This window comes from Dermacentor andersoni, chromosome 1, assembly GCF_023375885.2.
Source record: "Dermacentor andersoni chromosome 1, qqDerAnde1_hic_scaffold, whole genome shotgun sequence".
NCBI lineage: Eukaryota > Metazoa > Arthropoda > Arachnida > Ixodida > Ixodidae > Dermacentor > Dermacentor andersoni.
The window spans coordinates 1,903,938-1,929,607 of record NC_092814.1 but is presented as its reverse complement, the minus strand read 5'-3'; the positions used below and the strand labels follow the sequence as shown (position 1 = coordinate 1,929,607).

Here is a 25,670-nt window from a genome sequence, read left to right as displayed (position 1 = left end):
CCATTGCACCAATATCTGTTGTGCGTTGATTTTCTGATGTCCTTGCATTTGCTATAGCAAGGATTTTTAAAAATCAGCCACAAAAGAAAAAATAAATGGTCAAGGAACAAAGTGGTGTGTAGCAGCTCCCTTTTTTTAATCGGCAGCAAGTTTTGCACTTGTGTGTTAGCAACACTGTTTCGCCAGTTGCGTACTTCAAAAGAAGTGTTACCTTTCTGCTTTGGAACTTTGTGGTTTTGTTCTGCCAGCTGCTTGACCGACACAAGCAAAATGTACTTTGGATATTCCACAAATTCATTCTGTATGCATTTGGTACAATAAAATTTGTTTCAAGAATGGACAAATGCAGTGATGGTTAATTGAAAACTGCAACATGCTGAGTTTCATGCTTCATTAATTTTCTCAGCCCCAAAGAAAGCATGCGAGGTTTGAAAATGTATCATGTGACATTAGTGCACTCGGTCTAGAGAACTGATTAATGCTGCACATACATTGAACATGGTGGCCATGACCATCCCTCATGAATTGGCATTCCCTGCCTAAACCACCTCACCAAGACAGCTTGTTAACAGCAAGAAAGCTGACGGGGCTTCCAAGAATTTCTATGCACTATTTATTACTATCGCCCCACTGAAATTGCTCCATTGCTTTGCTGACAATTGTCTTGACAAAAGTGGAAGCCGAATCGGTTGAGGTCGATCAGTTTTATTTACATACAACCTATTATAAAGTGGACCTTTCTTCGCCTCTTCAACTGTTCCCACAGCTGCTGCTGCCATCTTGCACGCCACATCGAGGAGGAGGGCAATGTACATGGCAGGTGCATGGGAGGATTTTCCAAGGAACTCTGGAAAGTTGTAATCAGATTGTGGGCAAAGTTAAAACTTAAATACAAAAAGGGTGTAGAGTATTGTAACCTTGTACATGTTGATCACACCACATGTTTCAGCGACAGCTACAAGTGCCTTGTCTCATCAAGCAAGCTACAGTTCTTGCAATGTTACACTTTGTGATACTCAGTATGAATTGATAAGACTAGCTGCTATTCTAGTGGTTGTGCAGGCCACAAGGGAACAGTGCCTGGCCTTTGTGCTTGTATGTGTCAATTTCTCTCTTTCAGTCTCGCCCAAGCCACACCAAAATGCTATCCACAAGTGTCGTGCCAAAATGGCCTGGCAACATTTCGTATTAAGCCGTTTGACCCATTTATTGCACTGATGCACACAGTGCAACCAAATGACGGAAATGACATCGCCTAGGTGATTATTAAATTACCCTTCTAAAATACCACAAGAGGAATTTTGCTGTGGCAAGAGCCTTAGCAAAACCATAAGAGACACAAAAATGAAGGAAAAGCGACACCTTCAAGTTCCCGCACCGACTCACCATGAGAAGCACGAATTTTGGCAGTGTCTGCTTGAGCTTAGTTATTTGGAGATACATGCAGTTGAATGCTTTTACAAGCATTGAGATGCCCCACTATGCTAGCTTGCCTTTTATGGCTATAGAAAGTTGTATACTGCCACAAGTCTGCCTATTCTGCCGATTGGAATCTATATTGAAGCTGCTTTGAGCAACGGGCGGTATTCTATTTCATCGCTAATGATACATTGACAGTAGTGTGCCTGGAAGGAATAGACAAAAGCATTGCAGAAGCTGCAGCACTTTGTGCTTGCTGAATGATCATACGAGAAGGTAAAGATGCCATCAGAAAGCATCCTTCGTATAGAGTCTCTTTAAAAGAAAAATACTACATCTAGACATGGTGACAGTTGTAGTGGCAAACTAAAAATATTATAATGATAGTTGAAGGTGTGGTATGGCATGTTTATGCTATTTCTGAAAAAATAAACACGGTAAGTGTGTCCATGCCAACAATTGAGACAGGATGTGCAGATGCAAAGCAGCAATACAGCACCACGGCGTGAAAAGGACAGTATGCAAGTGGTGGTCCAGCATCAAAACTTCAATGTCCCTACACTACAACACTGGGAAGCCATGCTGCATGACAGAAGCCTGTGTGGCCAGCAGGCGCTGCTCTGTAGGGCACAGGACGTGGCAGCAACTATTTCTCCTAAGGATTCAATAAACGGATTTCTCTACCTCACCCACCATGCGATGCGCCGTGTGAGGGAATGACAGTGCCACTACTCTCGCAGGATATGGATGGTGCACAGCACCACCTTGAGCATCGGAGCGCACGTCTGCCTATGAGCTCTGTGTACTACGAACACAAGTGGTGCATGCGAGGTAACATTTAACATATCACTGCCAAATGCCATCAATGAACACAAGCAGCAAAGAAAGCTGCTTACATAATTTTCACAGTGTGTCAGATCTGCATATTTTTTACATCCTGTCTGCATGCCGCATTGTTCATTTGTTCGTCACTGCTAAAAAGTGCATAGTTGCATGGTACTTTTTTTGATTTTGTGCACTTTCTTTTGTCCTGAAAAAATAACCACAGCAGCTATCTTCATAAAAATAAAGCAGTTAGATGTTTCTCAATGAGCCATAAGTATTAAAGTTGCTCAACAGGGTAGTCTACTGAATTGATTGTATTTGAGTACTGCAGGCCTAGTTAGCTGAAACACCCTGTATACTGGACGGCTTGCCTGGCTGCCCGCACCGCCGAGGCGGAGCATCTAACGTTTTCGTGGCGCACTTGTCACCGTCTCGTGGCACCGGTCGTCCATCCTTATCGCGCAGCACACGCCAGCGTCGTCTGGTGTTCCGATTGGCCGCGGCAAATCGGACAGCTCTGGCGGGCGGGAAAAGTGGTCCGCAAGCGATCGGGCTTGCCGCCTCGTTTAACGCCTACTTTTATCCCCTGGCCAAGAGCTTTGCCCGGTTTAGCCGCTCCGTCTTTGGTGTGAACGTGCCTTTAGAGTAAAAAATCAACAGCTTACGCTTCCACATTTTTTGCTTGGTAGCTGCATTCAATTTGCTTGCTCCTCGCCTTTTAGATGTCTAGGCTCCCCACATTTTAACGTGGCTGAATTGTGCACAAATCAGAAAAACGAGTTTCTGTGGCCTAGCCTTCTCACACTTGCAAGGATACCAGCCAAAGTTGACCTATTTTTCTTATGGGGTGCCCACTGATTATGAGGATGCCGACATCGAAGGATCTCAAGTGGTTCTCTAACATTTTGGTGACAGAATACAGTAATGCTGAGCTACAACGGACTTGATATCTGTCAGCACCAATGAACGCAGTAGTTAGTAGTCTCACTAAATTGAGAGTTCAGCCCAACAGCAGATGGACACCAGTGGTTTGAATCCCCATGTTGGCAAATTTAACTGGCTGAAATCAAGCATCTAAAAGACACGCACTTAGTTCCATCCCTTCAATCTGTGAGCATAATGAAGATCAAAGGTCAGGTTATGTGGCTGCAGCACCTTCTGTTCATGCAGCATACCTTTACTTTTCTTTACCAAGACACTTAGCATGCACATACCTTGTGTGCAAGCCACATCTATTTACAACAGAAACAGCGCTTTCCAATCGTGAGCAAAAGTTTGGAGGTAAAATATGGTAGAATTTTTTGTCCAGCCAACGCATGCACGCTGAAATCCAAGTGGTACAGCCAATATGTGCCTGTTCAATCACTGCAATGCATTGAGACACTTCCAACAACGCACGGCTGTACCAGAAAAAGTTTAGATGTTTTTCACTAATGCAAGCTTTCGAGTAGCTCGAACGTAAAGTGGCCTGTGTGTTATTGCTATTCAGCCGGAGTGCAATAGGAGCCAGTCAAATTGGTAAAACATGAAGTCAATGTGCACACAAAGACTACGTGTACCCTTGCACGACTTTGTGCCACAGGTAGCTAACAGCTTCCAATTCACAGTCCTTGTAATATGCTTGTGGCCGCCATCTACAGTGATCTATTTGATTTAACGGGGATGTGTATGTTGGCTGAAAACAAGAAAATATGCTAGAAAATATATTAACACCGATGGATGCAATATGTCCTTTCCGGTAGTTTCGCAAGGGGGAAACTAATTCGAACTTCATGGCAGCGTGCACCGCACAGCTGCACCTCAATTTATATCCTCGCGCATGCGTCAGTGTTGCCGCAGCTGTCTGTAGTGACACCCTAGCGTGCATTTCTTGTTCAAGCTTTGTTGAAGGGTTTGAAGAAATGAAGGCAGTACGGTGTTGCTCATTTCTCCTTTTAGTATCCTGCTGCTTGCGGAGCATAGTAGCGCCTGCAACTCAGTTCTCAATGCGACCTTTGAATAGTGTGTGCATCTTAACCCTTTCATAGACGCAAGCAGAGAACAGGCCGCTTTGTGTCCGAGACATTACAAGTGCTTTTTTTTATGAAGCATTTTTTACATAACGTAAAATCTCAAAGCTGACTACGATTCAGTAATAGCGAAAAGTGGGAATATTACGTCCCACTATACAGCCTCAAGGCCAGTTTCTACCTACTCGTGGTCACCTGTAATGTGATTAGAAGCAGCCAGAGTACCCAGTACATTATACATTGTTTGTGCATGTTTTCATTATACTTACTGAGCATGCTTTGTATGAGAATCCTCAATCAGGGCTTTCCAATATCGCAAGGGTTCTTAGAAAAAAGATGCTTCTTGAAATTTCTTGAGGGCTCATATGTAGCAGCTCGCATATGTAGGAATGCGATTTGTTCGCGATGCTAATAATTTGATCAACTGTTTTGGTAGCTGTGGGTACGAGAAATTTAGACACCTAACCGCACCAAAATTCAGCTATTATGAAAACGCGGAATTTCGATAAAAAAAGTCCATTTGCCGCTGTGGTGGTTTGAAGGAAGGCGACAGAATAAACTAAACATTGTAGAAAGGGAAGTAAACAATCTGCGCAATCGCTCTATCGCGTTGTTTGACCAAGAAATGGACGAAAAAATGTGCTTAACGTGATTCAGAAACACATCTACACAGGAATGTTCAATGGTAGAAATTACACTTCACCGCTACATAATAGCGAAGTAGCCCTGAAATGTGGGACCAATATTTTCCGATCGCCCAACAAAGGGTGAAATGCGCACAGTATGAACGGCAACACTTGTTTTATTCACCGCAGTAATGCCACCCTGTAATGGAGACACAACTACGACAAACGGTCCGCATTTCTTCCGCAGCGAGAAGCGAGAAAAAGTGAAACATTTTTTACTGAGTCAGAAATAAGCCAAGCGTGTTCCTGACGGTATGTAACGGCATGCCGCTGGAAAAAGGGGGTCCATACCTCGGGGTTCAAATTCCGCAGACACGGCATGCGCTTCAGCGTAGCCGTCAATTTGCGGTTGAGCAAGCGACGTTTTTGCATTTTCTATTCCGCATCAGCATCTTCTAGGCAGCGAGGGAGCACCTTGAAAACCAGCACGACGGGGGCCGTCTCGTTGAACAATCAAGGCCTAAAATTTAAAAGAAAACACAACTATTAGCGCTTATTGTTTCAAATTTTGTGATTTCAGTAGACTTACCTTGATGTTGTCGCACATTTCTTGTGGATCCATGTTGCTTTCAAGGTCCTTAACGCCAACATAAAGAACGGCGAAATCGACACGCTCGAAGCGCATCGTGGAGACAGCTCACGCCAGCCGCACTGCATTGTAGCTAGCAAAACTGAATGTGCAGGCTTTTATAGACTCAATTAGGCGCAGGCGCGACCTATTTAAGAATTTAACCTGACTCACCGACAATCACGCCGCGCAAGGACGGCATGACTGTACACGATCCAGCGAGGCGTAACAAGACCACGCGAACGAACCTACGTGACCCGGCAATGGCCGCATGTGGCTGGCAGAAACCACAGGGATTTAGCAGCAGCACCTAGCAGCGTCTTTCCCTAGGCGTACAAGTACCTATCTGGGGGCAGGGAGTACGCCACTGGCACACGTCACATCCGGTTTGCCTCCAAACCGGGTACAGCCAGCCTGCGGGGATACGCTTCTTTCACATTTGCCCTTCTGCTCATCTCGTGGCTCATCCCGGCACAGTCAAGCGGCCAGATCCTGTCCCCTTGCGCTTGCGTTTGCCCTAATACTGGACTCGCGAAACGGTATTGCGTTAGTAATCTTCCGGTGTAAAGTGACGGCCACAAACGCGCAAATCCTGGCGCCGATCGGATACCGGCAGTCCCCTGCGCAGCAGCCAGTTCGCTTGTATACTGCCTTGCAGAGGGACACGATGTCGCAGCTTGACATATTGCCAGTCGCTAGGTTTGCAGTCCACAAGGCAACAAAGTCGAATCATAGTGCTCGCGAAAAGACTGAGACCGACTCTGACCGCGGAGCTCTCGTCAAAATGGAGTACGTTGTAACACAAGCAGACGACACTTGCTGTGTGCCGGAAGTGCTGAAGTGTACTGAAAAATTGTTCTTGTGCATTCTCTTTATGTTACTTTCCTTTTATAAAAACAAATGAACTAACATTCCAACTATTACGAAGATTATTTGTTTACCATACAGCTGGAAAAATTATCGACCACGCGCCCTGGTCAGCCAATCAGATAGCTCGCCCACGTGACGTCATATGGGTTATTTGCATCATATGGGTAGGGGCGGCTTAAAATTCCGCCGAGCAGTGTGCTACGATCGGCAGCGATGTGTATTTTAAAACCTTATAATAAATTACACGCTTTACGCAGAGCACTTAGATGCATCAATTAATGATCAGAAGGACCTACTCTAACGACTCAGTACGTTTGTAGAAAATCGCCAAAATCGTTTCAGGGTCCCTTTAACGCCTGACGCGTGAAAGTTCATTTCGCACGCAAAGGAAAATGGCTGTAAAGAGCTTACCGTGAGAAACGCGGACTAGGTCGAAAACTGTGCCCAGAGCGATACCTCAAACAGATGCCTTCGCCCTGCACACTGGAGCGCGTCATCTACCCGTGCTTCCCTTCTTTCATGTCGGCGCCACGATCGCCCAACTATATTGCTCTCCGTTTCTCAGCATAAGCATGTTAGTACAGTGTACTGTGAAACACTCTCCACTCCCAGGTTCATCCCGATGCCTGGTGATTGGGTGTCGGCATAAGACAAAGATGAGAAGACATTGCTGGAGTAAATGTTAGCACGGTGAAGCGCGGTGTAACTTTAAGTGCGTCAAGGATAAAATCATCGGCTCAAAGAACGATGCACTGAGGAAAGGGGGGGGAGTCATTTCGCGCACACGCACAGCCGCGCTGCTGGCTCAGCCAGCTAAAACATAGCCTTCAAGATTTGTTTCTACTCTATGAGAGTCACCTCTGGAGCGTGGATTAAGGTGCCACACATAGCCTAAACAAAGCCAAGTCGCAGATTTTCAGTAGCCCAAATATAACCCCGTAGCCAACTCGCCCAAGTCGACGCCAAAAATTTTTTTCTGTAGCCCAATTTGGCTATATATAGCCAAACCTGGCAACACTGGGACTCGCTCGGCGCCAGCATCATGCCTTCTCAAAAATCCCTAAACGATGCTGTCCTTAGGCACCTAGGATCAGGTCACGTGAGGGATTTTTGTACGACAAATAGACGCACGCCACACACAACCATTGCTCCTCGCGCATGCGCAGAAAGAGCGGAGAAATCCAATTGTGGTGTGCTCGTCGGTTCTTCTGCCAGAGTCTGCCAAAGCTGGTTCTTTATTCTACGAGTCTGCTTCGTTGCCGTTTCATGGTAAGGCCCCAGCAAGTTCTTTTGCGCGTTGTTAACGACTTGTTCTCTTCGCATTTCGTTATGTCGCTGTTAGCCGCATGAATGGGTGACGGCGGCCTTGCAGCCATGAACAGCTGCTGCCCATTTGCTACGCCGACTTTCATTTCGCATTATTTTTTTTATGCGCCGGAATGAGTGGTGATGCTAGCGATAACAGCGACGCGTCAGCGTCCGAGCTGCGAGGCACGTATGACACAATGACGAAATTAGAAAATAAAATGGTTCGTTAAGAAATGCTGCCTATGAACACATGCCGTTCGGGGCAGAGAGCTTTATGTTATGCGCAGCGACTGCTGAAAAAGCATGGTGCTCTACTTTTGCAAAAGAAATGTAGCTATTTCTAAAGCGGGACATGTGCACTATTTGCAGTATGGCAATAACGCGCTGTCTCTCAACCTCTGTAGCAGGTTATGTGCGCTCGAGCATTGTTAGCTGTTGCGCATTGGGCTGAAAAGATACGTGTTTTCATGTTTTAATTGTGTATGGAGTCGTTACCATAGGAAGTTCCTTGTCTCTTAGCATATATAACAGTGCTTCCTTAACCAAAATATACGCATTACATGAAAGAACGCAGCATCTCCATTATCAAGATTTGCAGGCTCCAGTATTGCTTATACAAAGGAACGTGGCGTCTACATTCACTAGCTTTGAAGCCTGCAATATTGCTTACCTTCTTTCTGTCATTCTATGTATTGCAGGAATCTCCACAATTTCCTCAAAATACACTGTACAGCCAAAGGACATCATGCATACTCAACGGTAAAATTCCAAGTATCAGAAGACGATTGCAAGGCTTCGAAGACAGCAGGTGAAGACCCCCAACACAAAGTGCTTAATTGCAGCTGTTTAATGACGGACACACTGGCTTACACATTCGAGATGAGGATGTTGGTGCGTGCTCAATTATTTTTGCAGCCATTTTATTTTGGCACGCAATTATTCACATAATTTTGCTGCCCTAATTGACCCTCCTTCGCAGTACAAGAAAAAATGTCATATTTTTTTCCTTCTAGAACAATCTCATTTTGAGCAATTTAATTGCTGGCGTGTACGTGCAGTTTTTTCTTTCATTATCTGGGTAGTTGCAACACGTCTTCTATGTATTTTGCTTGTGCAAAGTTATGACCATCACGGCATTAATTTCCGACTATTCTCTATTATACCGGTGTTACACGACCACTTTCAATCACGATCAAGCCCGATCCGGATCGAAATTCTTGACTGATGTTGGCTCCATTGCGCAGCTTGCGCAAAAGAACGAATCGCGACAGAGAAATTCAAATCAGATTGGGCTTGGTCGCGTGTAAAAGTGCGTCGTGCGACACCAGCATTACTTACATTGCGCTGTTTCTTCCCGTTTTCATGTATCTGCCTCTTACAATCTTGCTGCAATAAATTGTTGTCTGCTTATTTCGTGATCTTGACTGTGCAACAAGTTGATTTATATTTAAGGAACATGGCACATTTATTTATGATACACCTTTCGGCGTGGGTTACTAGACGTACAATATCAAAAGCGATAAAGTTCTACTTCCTCAACAGTTGGCATGATTGTTGCGCTAAGTTACAGCTTGAAACAGCAAATGTGAATTTAAATGAAACTAACATGAAGTGAAACACCTTTGCCCACTCGTCGTCACAACATGACGAGTGCGCAGAGCAATGAAGTGTCGTCAAGCCTGCTTCATTCTCCTGGTTATGCGCGTCATCTCGTGCTTATTCTGTTTTTGCAGCACGTTTATGTTCGTCATGCCACACTTAACTAAATACCTCCGCTCACAATGATGTGTGCGCTGAATGTGTGCCAGAAACAGTTACGTAAGTGCGGACCATTGCGGTGACAAACCTGCAAGCACAGAAGGAAATATACAAAATCTCAGAATTTAGAGCACGTAAACGCATTCTCTGTGAGCCGATGATGGTGGTTCAGCCTTGTGTGCGCAAGGGAGAAAAGTGGGGAGGAAGAGCGCGGCCTTCCGTCGCGCGCGATACATCGGGGGAGTGGAGGGAGGGGGGCTGTGATCTGTGAATCTGTGGTTGCGCAACATGGCTTTTTTGCCTTTTTTGAGGCATCATATATCGTGACTTTTTCTTAGGTACGTAGATTTATTGGAGACTTATACGTATATTTAAATATCTTGTTGCGAGGTTTTGTGAATATGCGCAGTGAACTTTGTTTCCAGTGACCCTCTTTTGCCCTTTATCAAACTGTATCTTCCGATTTGTACATTCCATTGTATCTTTAACATCAAGGAATAGGGCCGCAGTAATTCGTTTCAGATGTTTCTGGTGTTGTACGTGTGTCACAAGGTCGATAACGCTATCTATTGACGAGCGGCCGCGTCGAAAACCAGCCATTACCTCTGGATAGACGTTGTAAAATTCCAAGTACCATTCTAACCGTGTAAGGATCATTCTCTCCATTACCTTGCCGACACAGCTGGCCAGTGCTATTGGACGGTAAGATGGCAATTCCAACGGGGATTTGCCAGCCTTGAGGAGTGGAACAAGCCGACTGGATTTCCACGTTGTAGGGACCAGGCCGTCACGCCACGATGCGTTGTATAGGTCAAGAAGGGCATCTCTGGCCTCTTGACCAAGGTTTGCAAGCGCAGAGTATGTGATGCCATCGTGTCCTGGTGACGAAGATCGCCTGCACCCAGCAAGTGCGGCCTCCAGTTCTTCGATGGAGAAAGGAGCGTCCATACGAGGATCTCTGGAGCAAGGGGGGACAATGGGAATAGTGCGCAAGGTGAATACGTGAGCGCCGGACCCGCGATCCTTGTGCAGTAATATTCGGCTACCTCAACTTCTCGGCGTCCTTGATGTAGGGCTTGAGACTTAAATGGACGACGCTGTTGAGGAGCTGGTCGAAGTCCACGGATTGTTCTCCAGACAACCGACAGAGGTTTACGCGGGTCGAGAGACTCGCAGAACGATTTCCAGCGTTGATTTTGCAGTACAGCAAGGCGACGCTGAAATTTCTTTTGGGTGGGTCTGGCCTCTCTAAGGTCGTAGAACGATAAGGTGCGTACGACAATGTAGACCATCATGCAATTCTGGCCGCCTTAGAAGCTGTAGGGATTGGTGGACATACCTTTCGCTGGATAGGCAACGATTTGAATGGCAGATCTTTCTTTATTTTGACTGAAGACGGACCAACGCCGCCTAGCTATACCAGTCGTGGTGTACCGCAAGGCGAAGTACTCAGCCCTACCCTTTTCAACCTGGTGCTCGTTGGTCTCGCTGAATCTTTACCGCAAACCGTTCAGCTTTCCGTATATGCAAACGACATTTGCATATGGGCTTCAGGCGTGACATGTGTACAAGTCCGCGCACGACTTCAGAAAGCCTCAACAGCTGTGTCAACATATCTAAGAAGACAAGGCCTGGAGCTTTCCGCTGAGAAATGTGCACTCGTTGCTTTTACTGGCAAAGCGATGGCCCCGTATGCATTGCGCATTAATACGATATAGACGAACGCACCGATTTCTTGGTGTCATCATTGATAGAGACCTGTCTTGGAGCCCTCATGTCTCGTACATGACAAAGCGTTTGGCCGCCATTCTGGACCTTCTTGCGTTTCTCGGCGGGATGTCCTGGGGTGTAACAGTACCGTCAATGTTGCAACTATATAAAGCACTGTTTTTGGGCTTCCTGCGGTACAGCTTACCTGTACTACGAAATACTTACACTACGAATATCCGCAAGCTCCAGAGCGTGGAAGCACAAGCACTCAGGACTTGTCTCGGTCTCCCCAAAACTACGTCATCGATTGCGACAGTGGCCATAGCCAGAGACGCTCCTTTGACAGTCTACATTGATACAGATGTCCTGAGAGTACACATCCGACACCTGACTCGGATTCCCTGCCACCATCTTGCTGGCTTGCCAGCAAAAAGGCCACTTTCAACTTTTGCTAAACTATTGCAAGACATCTGTCCCACTTGCCATCAGAATTTACGCCCGCTACACGATTATCAGATCCATTGTGGTGTCTGCACCGGCCGCAAATGCAACTGATAATTTTAGGAATCAGAAAGAAAGCTGGAGCGCCATTGCAAGCTTTGAAACAGGCAACTTTGGAGCACATTCACAACGTGCACAGATTCCGGCAACATGTATACACATATCGTTCGGTAAAACTCAACAGCTCTGCTGCTGCAGTCATCGTCCCGGCAAAATATGAGGAAATCAAATTAAGAACTTCATGTGTGACCACATCGACGGGTGCAGAACTCGCGGCGCTCCGTGCTGCACTTGATTTTATTAAGCAGAAGCCACCGCAACAATGGACAATCTTTAGTGACTCCAAGGAAGCCCTTCAGTGCATACGAAGCCCAATGCGCCACGGACCAAATGAACAACTGGCCTCAGAAATTCGGCACATATATCATCAAAGCCATGAGAAAGGACACAACATAATCTTTCAGTGGCTTCCAGGACATTGTAACATCAGCGGGAATGACCACGCCGACGAAGCCGCCCCATCTGCACATGAAAGTGGTCAACAAGTCTTCATTCCGCTTTCGCGAACAGACGCTGCGGCTGGGCTGCGATTGATGTCCCGTGATTGTACTTTGCCCATGTGGGACTCAAATGTTTTCACCATGTGTCGGTTGCGTTCGCTGTCCCGGACATACGGATGCACCTCCCGCCTGGGTTACCACGACGTGAACAGACCATGCTCTACCGTCTGTGGCTAGGCGTTGCCTTTACGAACTCATATGCTTTCCTCATTGGAATGGCCAACAGCCCCACGTGCGACACATGCAACATCGACGAGACGCTCACACATATTATCTGTGTCTGCCCGCGATATAGTGCTCAGAGACAAGTGATGTGCAGAGTACTGAACCAGTTGGACAATCGTCCACTATCAGAACTAAAAGCTTTAGGCCAATGCTCCGAAAGAACATCCGCGTTGAAGGCCTTACTCGCGTTGTTAAGGTTCCTGCGGTCTACGGGGCTTCACGACAGACTCTGAGAATGCCGCCCGCTACCGCTCTGTATTGTGCGCGCTTTGTTCGTGCTTGTCTCTCTTTCCTTCTATCTCCCCCTTCCACTCTGTTTCTCTTTTTATCCCCCTTAACCCTTCCCCCTGTGCAGGATAACCAACCGGAACTACCTCTGGTTAACCTCCCTGCCTTTCTCTGCATTATCTTATCCCTCTCTCTCCTTGTATCTTCGCATTTCTAATGTACGAGGGCGAGTCAAATGAAAGTGAGCGAACCCAACCCGCGCAATATTGGTTCGGCTCATTATTTGCGAGACATGGTGGTGGTGGTGGTGAAAAACTTTTATTGATGAGAAAGCCAAAAGTAAAAGCAAATTAAAAAATTAAAAAGCAGCGTTGTGGGCGGCCTTCAGGCTGCCGGTTGTGGCGTCCAGGCCATGCCTAGTCGCGACGTCCTCCGCCCAGTTCACCAGCCGGAGTTGGATATCCGACTCGGTGCTGGACAAAGCAGCCTCCCACTGCTGCGGATTGCTTAGGCGCCAAGAGGCAGGGGGCAAGTGTGCCGGACAGGAGAATAGGACGTGATCGTAATCGGCGCGGGAGCCGTCACATAAGCGGCAAGCCGGCGAGTGCGTCCCGGGGTGGAAGAGGGCAAGACGTGCAGGAGTAAGATAGGTATGGGCCTGAAAGTGGCGCCATAAGTGTTGGTGGGGCTGGGAAAGGGATTGGTGCGGAGGGGGGAAGGTGAGACGAGAGAGGCGATAGTGCTGCGTGATATCGCGGTACGTGAGGAGCGCGTCGCGCGTATCCATTCCCGGCGGGGACGGGCTTGCTCGGTCAGTCGAATCTCGAGCGATGGAACTGGCCGCCTCGTTACCAGGATGGGCCGCGTGAGCGGGCACCCAGATGATTTGGATGGGGCGAGAGGGAACGGTATCGGAACGCAAGATTCCGATGGCCGGGTGTGCCACCCGTCCAACCGCGTAGTTGTAGACCGCAGGTTTGGAGTCGCTGAAGATGTACTTCGCGGAGGTTTGCGTGATGGCAAGGGCAATAGCTGCCTCCTCGGCCTCGACAGAGGTAGAAGTGTAGACTGAGGCAGTAAGAGTGGGTCGGAGAGAATTGTCAGTGACGGCAAGGGCATGTGCTGGGTAGCGGCGGTACGGGGAAGCATCTACGTAAGCCACGGCGGCCTGCCGTTCGTACTGACGCCAGAGCGCGGAGGCTCGCGCTGCTCTACGGGAGGGGTGGTGTTCGGGATGCATATTTTTAGGGAGGGGATTAACGGTTAGCAGGGGGAAGACATGGGAAGGGATGGGCAGTGATGTGGGAAGAGGAATAAGAGGGGAGAGATTAAGGGTGGAGAGAAGTGCGCGACCCGGGCGGGTGCGGGAGAGACGGAGGAGCTGGGCCGTGCGATGGGCCTCCGTCAGCTCCGTCAGGGAGTTGTGGACGCCCATCGACAGTAACCGAGCCGTCGACGTAGATGTGGGAAGGGACAGGGCTGACTTATATGCGTGGCGAATGAGGCTGTTGACTTTGTCTTCCTCGGTACGAGAAAGGTAGAGATACGGAAGAGAATAAATGAAGCGGCTGAGAACAAAGGCCTGGACCAGGCGGCGGAGGTCGTGTTCGCGCATGCCGTGGTGGCGGTTTGCAATGCGGCGTATGAGGCGGACAGTGTGGTGTACAGTGTTTGTGAGTCGAGTGATGAGGGTGGTGTGCTTGCCATTGGACTGAAGAAAGAGTCCGAGGATGCGGAGGGTAGAGACGAGAGGAATGGGTGTGCCGTCAAGGTAGACGGTGAGTGGAGAAGGCGACAGGGGGGCCATCCGCCCAGGCCGAAGGAGCAAAAGCTCCGATTTGGTCGGGGAGCAGCTCAACCCGATGGCCCGGGCGTGAGCTGCTACCGCGTCCACACCTGCCTGTAGAGCGGTCTCCATGTCGCCAAGATTGCCGGTGGTCACCCAGAGGGTGATGTCATCGGCGTAGAAAGCATGAGACAGAGCTGGGATAGCTCGTAAAGCATGTGCCAGCGGGAAGAGGGTGATGTTGAACAGAAGAGGGGACAAGACAGAGCCTTGGGGGGTACCCTTGTTGCCAAGGGAGAAGGAAGGAGAAGAAAGTGGGCCGTATGAGATTTCGGCTGTGCGGTGGGCGAGGAACGCAGTGACGTAAGCATGGACACGGGGTCCGACATGGAGGGAGGAGAGAGCGTCCAGGATGGCGGTGTGGTGTACATTGTCGAATGCTTTAGTAAGGTCCAGCGCCAGGATAGCTCGAGTGCGTTTGTGGTGGGAGGGGTGTAGGACATCCTCGGAAAGTTGGAGCATGACATCCTGGGTGGACAGCTGGGGACGAAAACCGAACATGGAGTCCGGATAAAAGTCATGATCATTCAGATAGGTCTGGAGGCGGGCCAGGATGACATGCTCGAACAGCTTGCCGAGACAGGAGGTGAGAGAGATGGGGCGGAGGTGTTCGAGGGCAATAGGTTTGCCGGGTTTGGGGATGAATGAGACACGTGCATGGGTCCAGGAGGATGGAAGAGTGCCAGCCTGCTAATGTGTATTGAGGAGATCAGTAAGGGCTTCGAGGGAGGGGGTGTCTAGGTTGCGGAGTACCTTGTTAGTGATGCGGTCCGCCCCCGGGGCCGATGTGGTGCGGAGTGTGAGTAGCGCCGCACGAACCTCGCCCACGGAGATGTCCGCCTCAAGGTCAGGGTTTGGGGAGCCGGAGTAGGTGGGAAGCGGAGTAGGTAGGTCGGTGCAGAGGTAGTGGTCCCGGAGGGCCGCCAGGCAGTCAGTATCGGTGAGTGGGGAGGAATGAAGGAGATGGGAGATATCCTTGCGCTGGGAAGCTTTAGTGTGTGTAGGGTCTAGCAGCACCCTGAGAAGCGACCACGTGTCGCGGAGGCCCAGGTTGCCTGCCATGCGGTCGCAGGTCTGGCCCCACTGTTGTCTAACGAGAGAGGCGCAGTGCTCCTCCATGTCCAACGCGAGTCGGGCCAAACGGAGGCGCAGGCGGCGATTGTATTTCTGAGCCTGCCACCGGCGGTGGACAGCGTGATAGGCCTCCCAAAGGTGCAGCAGACGGCTGTCTGCCGTAGTGGAGTGTGGTGCTGTAGGGAGTGTGGATGTGGCAGTGTGGACGTCCGCCAAAAGGGTCTCGGTCCAGGCAGAGAGATCGGTGATAGGAGCAGAGGAGGAAGTAGAGAGACGAGTAGAGCGAAAGCGGTCCCAGTCGACTATCTGGGTGAGACGAGTAGAGGCGCGAGCAAGGGAGGGGAGTGGGAAAGTTGTACAGAGGACGTAGTGATCGCTACCGAGGAAGACCCCTGTATTAGTCCAGGTCGGATTGGCGACATTTTTGACGAGGGTAAGGTCCGGATTGGTGTCTCGTTGAACACTAGATCCGATCCTGGTGGGGCAAGCGAAGTCATTAAGGACCGAAAGGCACTCGTTGTGGATGAAAGTCCAGAGTGAGTGGCCTTTGCGAGTGTTCTGGAGGTAGCCCCAGCTGGTATGTGGGGCATTGAAGTCGCCAAGAACGACCAGGGCATTGCGGCCAGCGCAGGAGAGCGCTCGGCGGAGGACGAGGAGGAGAGGAGCTGAAGGGGCTTTGGGAGGACTGTACACATTGAGAACAAAGAGGCTTGTCTCAGTGCGACGGCGAGGAAGGATTTCAAGGAGGAGATGGGCACAGTCCAAAACGTCCAACTGGTGCTGCACGGCAGCAAGGTTTCGCTGCACCAGTGTGGCAACGTTTGGGTAGGCTTCAGAAGAAGGATGGAAGGAGGTGTAGTCGCGCAGTTTCACGGGAGTTAGGGGTTCCTGGAGTGCTAGGACGGAGGGGAGAGTGTCGGGAGGGATGTTCTGGAGGTGGAGCTGCAGGGTGTTCCGCTTGCTGCGGAACCCCCGACAGTTCCACTGCCAGAAATTAAGGCGCGTGGGGTGTCTGGCCATGATGGATGGCGGAGTCCCCCGACAGAGTTGGGGTAGGTGCCGGGGTGAGTGGGGCAGGGAGCGACAGGTGTGCGACGGTGGCCTCAGTGGCGCTTTGGCGGGTCTCTAAGGCCGCGACCCTGGTGTCTAGGGCGGTAAGGTGGGATTCGATGGCCGCCACACGGGTGTCGATACTGGCGACGCGCTCCTCAAGTCGCGCAAAGCGGGCCATGACGCGCTTCTCAAACGCCTCCAAGAAGGAGGTTGTTTGGCGAATCACGTCACGCTCGGGCGCGACGGGGTCGGAGGAAGGTGATCGGCGTTTGAGCGGGGGACTGCGGTTGGGAGAGGAGGCGCGCGATGATGCAGCCGAGGATGCCGTATTCATCGACTCCACAGCTAGCGACGGCGGCTGTGGAGGTGCGGGAGCTGGGGAAGTAGGAGGAGGAGCGGGGGAGGACAGACGCACTAGCGCGGCCTGCAGCTGGCGCGACAGCTCCTGAATTTGGAGCTGCTGGGCAGCGATAGTGGCCTCGAGGGCCGCGGTTTGGGGGTCCGACGTGGGAGGCTGCGGTTTCCAGCTTACCGGTGATGTGGTGGTGGTGGCGGGGGCGGTGGACGCCTCGGACCTAGGCAGAGGCGGGAAGGAGACGGAGCGGTGGCGGCTGGCAGACTGGGCACCACGGGAGACAGAGTGGTGGCGGGGACGGGAAGGCCGGGGGGTCTTGAGGATGGGCACGGTGGGTGGCGCTGGTGGGGGAGGCTGGTGCTTGGAGGTGGCCGGGGGCGATGACGGGCCGTTCCGCTCGAACCGGAGCCCGCACGAGCGCGAGCCCGTGACGTGGGCTCCCTTGCACAGGATGCAGCAGGGGACGCAGACCGGGGGCTCGACTGGCTTGTGGGCCTGGCCGCAGCGGTGACAGAGGGCGGACTTGGGTTTTGTGCAGACATCCGCTCGGTGGCCAGGAGCCCAGCAGTTCGTGCAGGCCTCGGCTCTCGGGCGGAACGGGTGGCAGCGGTAGACCCCGCAGTTGAAGACGATTGTGGAGGGAAGAGTAGAAGTGCCGACGAAGGTGATGAGGATGGATTGGGAGCGCCCCATCTGGCGTGCGTCAGCGATGGCGTAGGGGGTGTTCACGTTCATTGACTGGAGGTCTTGGACGATCTCGTCCTGGGTTTGGGAGTCCACTGCGTTGTGTATGATACCGCGGAGGGCGTTGTCGGGTGCGGCCATGTAGGCACGCAGGGGGTAAGATATGGCACCCAGGCGGAGTTCCGAGACTCGGAGGTAGAGGCGAGCGCGCGGTTCAGATGGGGTGCTGACAGTAAGGGAGTTGTACGGATTTATCCGTACACGGTCGGCGGTGCGTGCGCTGGCGTAGTCGATGGTCGCACGAGTGCAAAGGGTTTGGAGCAGGGCTCCGTTAGTGGTTGTGCGGAGGTCAAGCCCTCCTCCCGGTCTGTAGACGATCTTGAAGTCCTCCGCTGGGAGGCGAGGTAGGGGAGCGTGACGACGGAGAGTGGTAGTGCAGGCAGTCTTGGATGGTGGCGAGGCAGGCGGTGGCGAGACGACGGGCTGGTGGGCCGCGGCTGCACGGCGTGCTTTCACGGCACGGACCCAGCGTGAGTCAGCTTCAAGCTCGGCAGGGCTGATGGAGGTGTCTGCGACTTGATATTCCATGTCGGCGTGTGAGCTGTATCGACGTAGGCGGCGAAATCGGGCGGCGTCGACAGCAGGCGTTGCGCGGAGCGCAGCTCCCGCGTAGGCAGAGTCCGCTTCAAAAAGGTGGTCGGTGGGAAACGGCGAGAAGGCCGCTTCCCATATGACTCCCGACGATAGCGGCCCTGGCAAGGGCGGTCGGTGAAGGTCGCGTAGTCTCGGTGGTTACGGAGCGCGCTGACGACACGTCCGTTCACCTCGGCTGACTCGGAAAAACTCTGCGAGACATGCGCATAGCACATAGGCATCTCATTTACAAAAGTGACATGCAGGGGTGACGATTTTCCCCTGGTCGTTGCATATGTTCTTTAATGCTCTCATACACTGGGTTGAACATGGTTGCGTGACACAATGGACACTCCAAAAGTTGAACAGCATGGTGTGGTGGGCTTTCTGACAGATGACGATGTTTCCCCAAAAGAAATTAGTCGCCGTATGGCTGCCGTCTGCATTGTACATTGCACTTCATTGGCCACTGTGAAGCGTTGGAGCATACGGTTCAAAGAAGGACGTGAAAGTTGCAAAGACGATCCATGGCCGGGTCAAAGCCACCGTGCAATCACCCCCAATACAACTGCAGAGGTTGATTAGACAAGAACGGAGGATAAGCATCGATGAATTGGCGGGGCGTGTGAACATCAGTCACGGTTTGGGTCACACCATAATTCATGAACATCTCGGTTATCGGCTCTTGTGTGCGCAATATATGCCCAAGATTTTGAACCATCGCCAGAAGACGCAGAAGTCTGCCTTGACTCATCTAATCCGGTATCACGATGAGGGTGACGACTTTTTGTCTGCAAATGTGACCGGGGACAAGTCGTGGTGCCGCTACTACTAGTCTGAAATACTACGGCAAAGCTTGCACTGGAAACATTGAAATTTACCACCCCCAAGGAAAGCAAAAGGCCGTCATTTCTGCCGGAAAGTTGTTGACTTTTGTTTTTGATCGTCAGGGGCCATTATTGATTGAATTTGCTAAACCGGGACAGGCTATTGCAAGTGCTTCCGATATTGTGAAACGTAGGATCGGCTGTGTGTCGCAATCAACAAACGACGTCGAAAATTGAGCAATGGGATCACCTTGCTCCACGACATTGCCCGAGCCCACGTCGCTGATGTGGTTAATACAAAACTGGCAAAGTTCAAGTGGGAAACGCTTCAACGTCCGCCATACAGACCAGACATGTCGCCTTGGAACTTCCACATTTGGGAGTATTTGAAAAAAACTGCTCAAGGGAACCAGATTAGTGTCGGACAATGACGTAGAGCCAGTTACAGATTTTTGAAGCAGCAACCCAAAGAGTTTTATCAGACGGGAATTACGCGACTCGTTAGTCAGTGGGACAACTGTCTAAATGCTCATGGAGACTATTTTAAATAAAGTACCCCGTTGGTCATATGTTCGCATTGGTTCACTTTCATTTGGCTCGCCCTCCTATATTTTGCAGAAGTCCTGCTTTGTATATGTGCTCTCTGTTTCGACTATAATTTCGGAGCAATAGAGAGTTTTAGAATAGGGGCCCCAAACGTTTTGGGGCCCCAAAGAAATAGCGTCGGAGCCACTGCGCATGCGCACGACGCAACCTTTTGGGTTTTGCGTTGGGAACGCTATTTCACCGATTTAGCGGGAGACCAAATAGCGACCCCAAAAGCTTTGCGTCGGCAAACATGGCGGCACCCATCGAAGCGACGGCTCCAACCTAGCACAAAACTGGGTTCGATTCGCGGTAACGCGTGAAGTTCGCAAGCTAGGAGAAGTGACTGCGGTTATCGCCTTCTCCCAACTAGCGTGTGTTATGAAGATTGACTCATTAGACGCCGCCGATTTCGAATTCGATTGTGGATATTATGGCTCGTAAGCCTAACACGGCTAGGCTTGGCTGGTGAAGGCTAGTAAAGTTGGTTTGCTCAAAACTAAGCGCAACTAATTATTTGCTGCTTACAGAATAACCTCTAAATTGTAATTAAACGCAAATACACGTAAGTCAAAATTATTATTCCTATCATAAAATGGTGTATTTTACTTAATTATTTCTAATAGCTTTTCTTTGACGCCGTATAGTGGCGCTGTCAGCGCAAGACGCTACCCGCAAACGTAAAACCCTATTCTAAAACTCTTCACTCCTACGTGCCCCAACGCCAACACCCGCAAAGCTGTTTGGGGCCCCAAACTATTGGGGCCCCTATTCTAAAACTCTCTAATTACTCGCAATACGCGACCGGTGACAGCTGCTCCTGCGCAATACATTCTCACAAAGGACAGCGTCATCGAGATTTTCCCCTGGTCGTTGCATATGTACAAAAATGTAAGCAAGGTTCTTCAATGACAGAGAGAGAGATGCATATCAGAGAAAGGCAAGGAGGCTAACAAAGTTTTATTAAAATATTTGTCCTCAACTTGTTCATTTCATAGCGTTTACATTTTTGATATCAGCGGCATGCACTGCTTTGCTGGTTTCAAACTGATATAGTTCTAAAGTTCGTGTGGCTTAGTTATAAAGTTCGTGCTTTACTTATTAAATATAGAGAAAACATGGAAGCATTGATATAAGTTATTTCGGGCACAATTTTGAGACATAGGAGCATTTTCTTTTATGAAAAAGTACATATTTTACTTGCCTTAGCAGTGCGTAGCGTTCAAGAATTCGTTTGCAACATCTTTGGCAATAGCAACGCAATTATTATTAATGTTTAATGTATTTGATCCCTCGACTATTTCTATACGGAGGAGGCCGAGCTACAAAGTGAGCCGCCCCCGAACGAAATTTCTGGCTACGCCACTGCTCCTGGGTGTGTTCAGTGAAACCAAAGTGCGGAAGTGAGTGTGTGAACCCTCCCCCTCAAAGGCGGGTCGACTACGATACTTTGTACGCTCCCATTGGACGAAGGTTGAATGGTAGTTTTCCCTCACCTAGGGATCTAGGGAGGACAGTGTTTTTAAGCAGCCGTTTTCGGCTGTTCAGTGTGCTTTCTTTTTCAGTCATGCTAGACTGATGAAATGTAACGTTCTCCACCCTTCATGTAGATTTTGTAAATAAATCCCATATTCCTCGTTCTCGATGAGAACAAGTCCCTCCCTTCAACAACGTCCTTAGCGTGGATGAGTCGGACGATGGCATGGGCCAGCTACCACTTATTTCATGCCCCACCCCAACTCTTACAGCGTCTGCGAAGGTCTTCCCATGCCTGATTTTGAATGTCTTTGCACTCGCGCTAACAATTACCATCCAAGCTAAGCGTAACACTAACTATGGTGGCAATTAATGTACATGCTGAACAGTTTCTGTGAACAATTTTTTTTAAAACCTGTATCGGGATAGTGGTTGAATAATCTGACCTCATCAACATGCATACTGTCATTGCATTTTTTGTTATTGCTATATTTTAGTCATCCCAAGCGTACTGCTACTAATAATTTCATGCATTAATTCTGCTAGTGTTTGTGTTTTCCATTGTATAAATTACTTGATTGTGCTTCTTTTGTATTTATATGTATGCCCTCCATGCAAAAAAAAAATAAATTATGGGGTTTTACGTGCCAGGACCACTTTCTGATTATGAGGCACGCCGTAGTGGAGGACTCCGGAAATTTTGACCACCTGGGGTTCTTTAACGTGCACCTAAATCTAAGCACACGGGTGTTCTCGCATTTTGCCCCCATCGAAATGCGGACGCCGTGGCCGGGATTCGATCCCGCTACCTCGTGCTCAGCAGCCCAACATCATAGCCACTGAGCAACCACGGCGGGTGCCCTCTCTGCAACGATCTCTTGTGAGATGGGCAGCATTCCTAAAAGAATAAATAAAATGCTACGCGACTTTAGTTCGCCTGCTTGAGCGCATTCAATTCGCGCTCTTTTCGCTGCAGGAAAGGAAATATTTTTCCACCCTTGGCCTGCCTAACAACGAGGATTCAGTGGAAGAGCCATTCGCGCAATAAATGCCGAGAACACGACAAAACTGTATAAACTACAGCAATGTGGTAAGTGCAAGTTTCGCACGGCTAGAGAAAGTGACCTGGCTTTAAAACACTTCCGACTAGCAGCAGACAGCCAACACAACGCGACAACAGAAAAAATGAAACGAAGAAATGCAGATATCCTGCTGAAATGCGCTAAAATCACTTGCTTCGGGCAGGTTAACAGCGCTCTCTCATTGTTCCTCAAGTATTACACCATATAAAATAGGATAAAAACACATGCGCAAACAGCAGAACTTATTATTTAATGTCTCAACTCTCGTAACTCTATCGAAGCTGCTCTACGCCTCCAGAGCAAGTGCTGAAACTGGGAGTGTTGAGTGACGACAGAAAGCCCGCAAGGCGTTTGGGATGAGGGGATATGTCTCTACGCTTAGCTTTTCAGTCCTGAAGAAACTAGTGAATTGGAACATTTTGCAGATTTTATTTCACTTCGCTACCAAAGCTGTTTTGGAAAGAAATATCACAAACATGGTGAACAGCCCAGAATACGTGTAATTCTAGAATTTACACCAGTAGGCATGTCGAACTGAGCATAATATGATCCGTTGGCTTTTGTGTTTGTGCTACTGTTTGAGACTATGCTTGTGATTCTGCCAAGCGCCATTATAGTCGAGAGGTGCTAAGCTCGAGGACACAGGTTCGATCCCGGCCGTGGAGGCCACATTTCGACGGGGGCGCCAGAACCTCGGGTGTTCAAGGTTAATCCGGAGTCCGCCACTGCGTCGTGCCTCTTAGTCATATCGTAGTTTCGGAAAGTAGAACCCTGGAAATTATTATCTGAGAAGTTCTCTGAATCATGCGTAATGCATACACTATAAAGGCAAAATATTAAAATACCACACCGCGCCTCCTCCGCTAGTGTCCTCTCTTTCTACGCCTACGATCATCGGAAAAATACTTGATCGAGTTCTAGGGGCGTGCTGGTCGGCCTGAGTCCTGAAGATAGCTATTCGTTTTTGTTTCTCGCGGGGCCACAGAAAATCCGTTGTCGGCGTTGTCGGTGTCTGTTGGCTGTGAGCGAAAATTTCTGATAAAGGTAATAAATAAATAGACGATAACCTGAAAATAAACTGCGGGCCGGACATTCGGCCCCAGAAGCTGTGGGTTGCTAAACCAGCACGTTAACTCATTCAGCCACTGTCGGTCCATGGTACGCACGCTCTTTAACTGGGTTGTATATTAAAAAGAAGTTCGGACTCATCACATGTGCGTGCCTTCGATGCTGTGTCCACTTCCTCTTCGCTAGGGTCCCGCCAACAACAGCCTCCCATGATTTCCGATGCAAACGTAGCATTTTTACGCTATCGCATTCTACTCTTAACGGGAACTTTAAACGTCTTCAATTGTTGCGCTAGCTGTGATATACTCACCTACGTTCGTAATAACGTCTACTCGCGCTCACTCACTGACCTTCGTACTCACATCTAACATTCACGAGCACTTACATTCATACCGTCATTCCAACTCATATTCAGAGTCACCTCAACTCACAAGCACTCACTCACATTCACACTCATCCGCACTCAATAACTCACGTTCACGCTCACTTCCACTCACCCACGTTCACACTCACCTGTGCTCACACTCACCTCCACTCACTCACAAACACCACATTCACACTCATTTCCACTCACACTCACCTGCACTCAAAAAAGAAAAAAGGTCGTAGTGATGCCGCATTTGCATGGCTTGTCTCATTGTCATTCCTGGGGTGGCCACTGGGAATGGCGTCACGCTAGTGTTTTCGGCGCCGAGCAAACTGGTTAGGTTGTGCAAAAGCATCACAGGAGAGAAGAGTTCATACTCAGCTGCACTCGCACTCACTCACCTCCACTCACTCCCACGTTCACACTCACAGTACTCAGTCACGTTCACACTCACCTCCACTCAGACTCACTGGCACTCACTTACGCTCATACTCACTAGCACTCACTCACACTCGTACTCACCTCCACTCACACTCACTGGCACTCAGACGCACTCGCCTCCACTCACACTCACTGGCACTCACTTAACCTCGCACTCACCTCCGCTCACACTCACTCGCACTCACGCCTTTGAAATTAGTTTGAGTGAGTGAGTGAATGCACCTACCTATGACTAGACAGTCATAGAGAAAGGAATTCCTTTCTCTATGCTATAGTTGCAAGCTATAGGTTGCCAGATTAAAACTGATTGCTATCGCCATGTCCAGCAAGCGTCTCAGGGGCTGGCAACCTCAGCGTAGCAACATGGCGGCACTCTTGCTGTTCCCGATTTCAAAGCATGGGCCCATAGAGTATGTAAATAAATACGCTAGAGGGAAATGTGGCGCTAGTGTCTACGGGGGTTTAAAGCCCCTCAATCTCCCAAAGTAGCGCCATTCGCTTCCCTCCTCCTCCGCTCGGCGCGGCCTCGACGGTGGCGCCGCCGGTGGTGGGCCTGCCGTAGCAGACGACGGCTAACACGCTACGGGAGGAAATCCGCAGAAAAGTTCGTTCGAGCCCTGCGGAGCAGTTTTTTCAATCGAGATCTTTCTTCGTCAGTCGGTAACTGGCCTTTAGAATTTCGTGTTCGAATTATGGAGGAAATAGAGAAAATGACCATTATTCAAGGCGTATTTAAGGCGTAAAGCGCGCGACGTTGAGAGTTCGTGTTGCTGAAACACGACGCAAGCACGCTGTGTACTCAAACACGCGCGTAATTACCAATGTTTCAGGTGTTGACAGCGTGAAAGTATGCGTACGTGGTTTCGTAGGTTCATTCAAGTACCTGCAGGACACTTTTGTTCGGTCGACGCGTGAGAGATTCCGGCTGTGTGCGGTCAGCAATGCCTGGCAACAGGGCCGTTTTTTCATTGTGGGGTGCTTTGGTAATCGTGACGATATCTTGTTTTTTTTTTTTTTTTTACAAGTACTGCTCCAGGAGGGCACATGTAATGGCTAACGGAAGCCTCTGAAGAGCACGTAACATTACACTAATGCAGACGTCGCAGGGAGTGTTCGCATACAAAATTGGCTGTCCGCGATCTTATACCCCCGTGGCATGCACAGGCTTCGGCGAGCCCCATCTAGCGCTGGTTCTAGCTTTGGTGTTGCCGTTGCCGCTTTGGTGCCCTGACGGCGCCGTCAATAACACGAAATAATGACAAGTTGTTACACTAGTAAAAAAATTTATTGAAGAAATTCAATCGCGCCGAGGCGCCAACTTCTAAAGCAGCACTAGCGCACGAGTATTATGAAACGCCAACGAGGAATTTACCGGCCCACGTACGACTCTACGATCAAAGTGCACGTTAAACATCCCCAGGCGAGCTAGATAGTTATCCGGAGCCATCCACTACGACCTCCATCCTAGCTTTAGTCGCTTCGGAACGTTAAAAACATTAATCACCCCAAACC

General features: G+C 49.6%; 2 long non-coding RNA genes across 2 annotated transcripts in view; one reads left to right on the top strand and one right to left on the bottom strand.

The window, feature by feature from the left end:
- LOC140215533 (uncharacterized) overlaps positions 1–25,670 on the bottom strand; it is a 192,684-nt gene that overhangs the window by 123,244 nt on the left and 43,770 nt on the right. The window lies entirely within an intron of this gene.
- LOC129380356 (uncharacterized) lies at positions 7,558–9,095 on the top strand. Its single transcript, XR_008608350.1, has 2 exons — positions 7,558–7,646; positions 8,384–9,095. It is a non-coding gene; the product is annotated as an uncharacterized lncRNA (long non-coding RNA).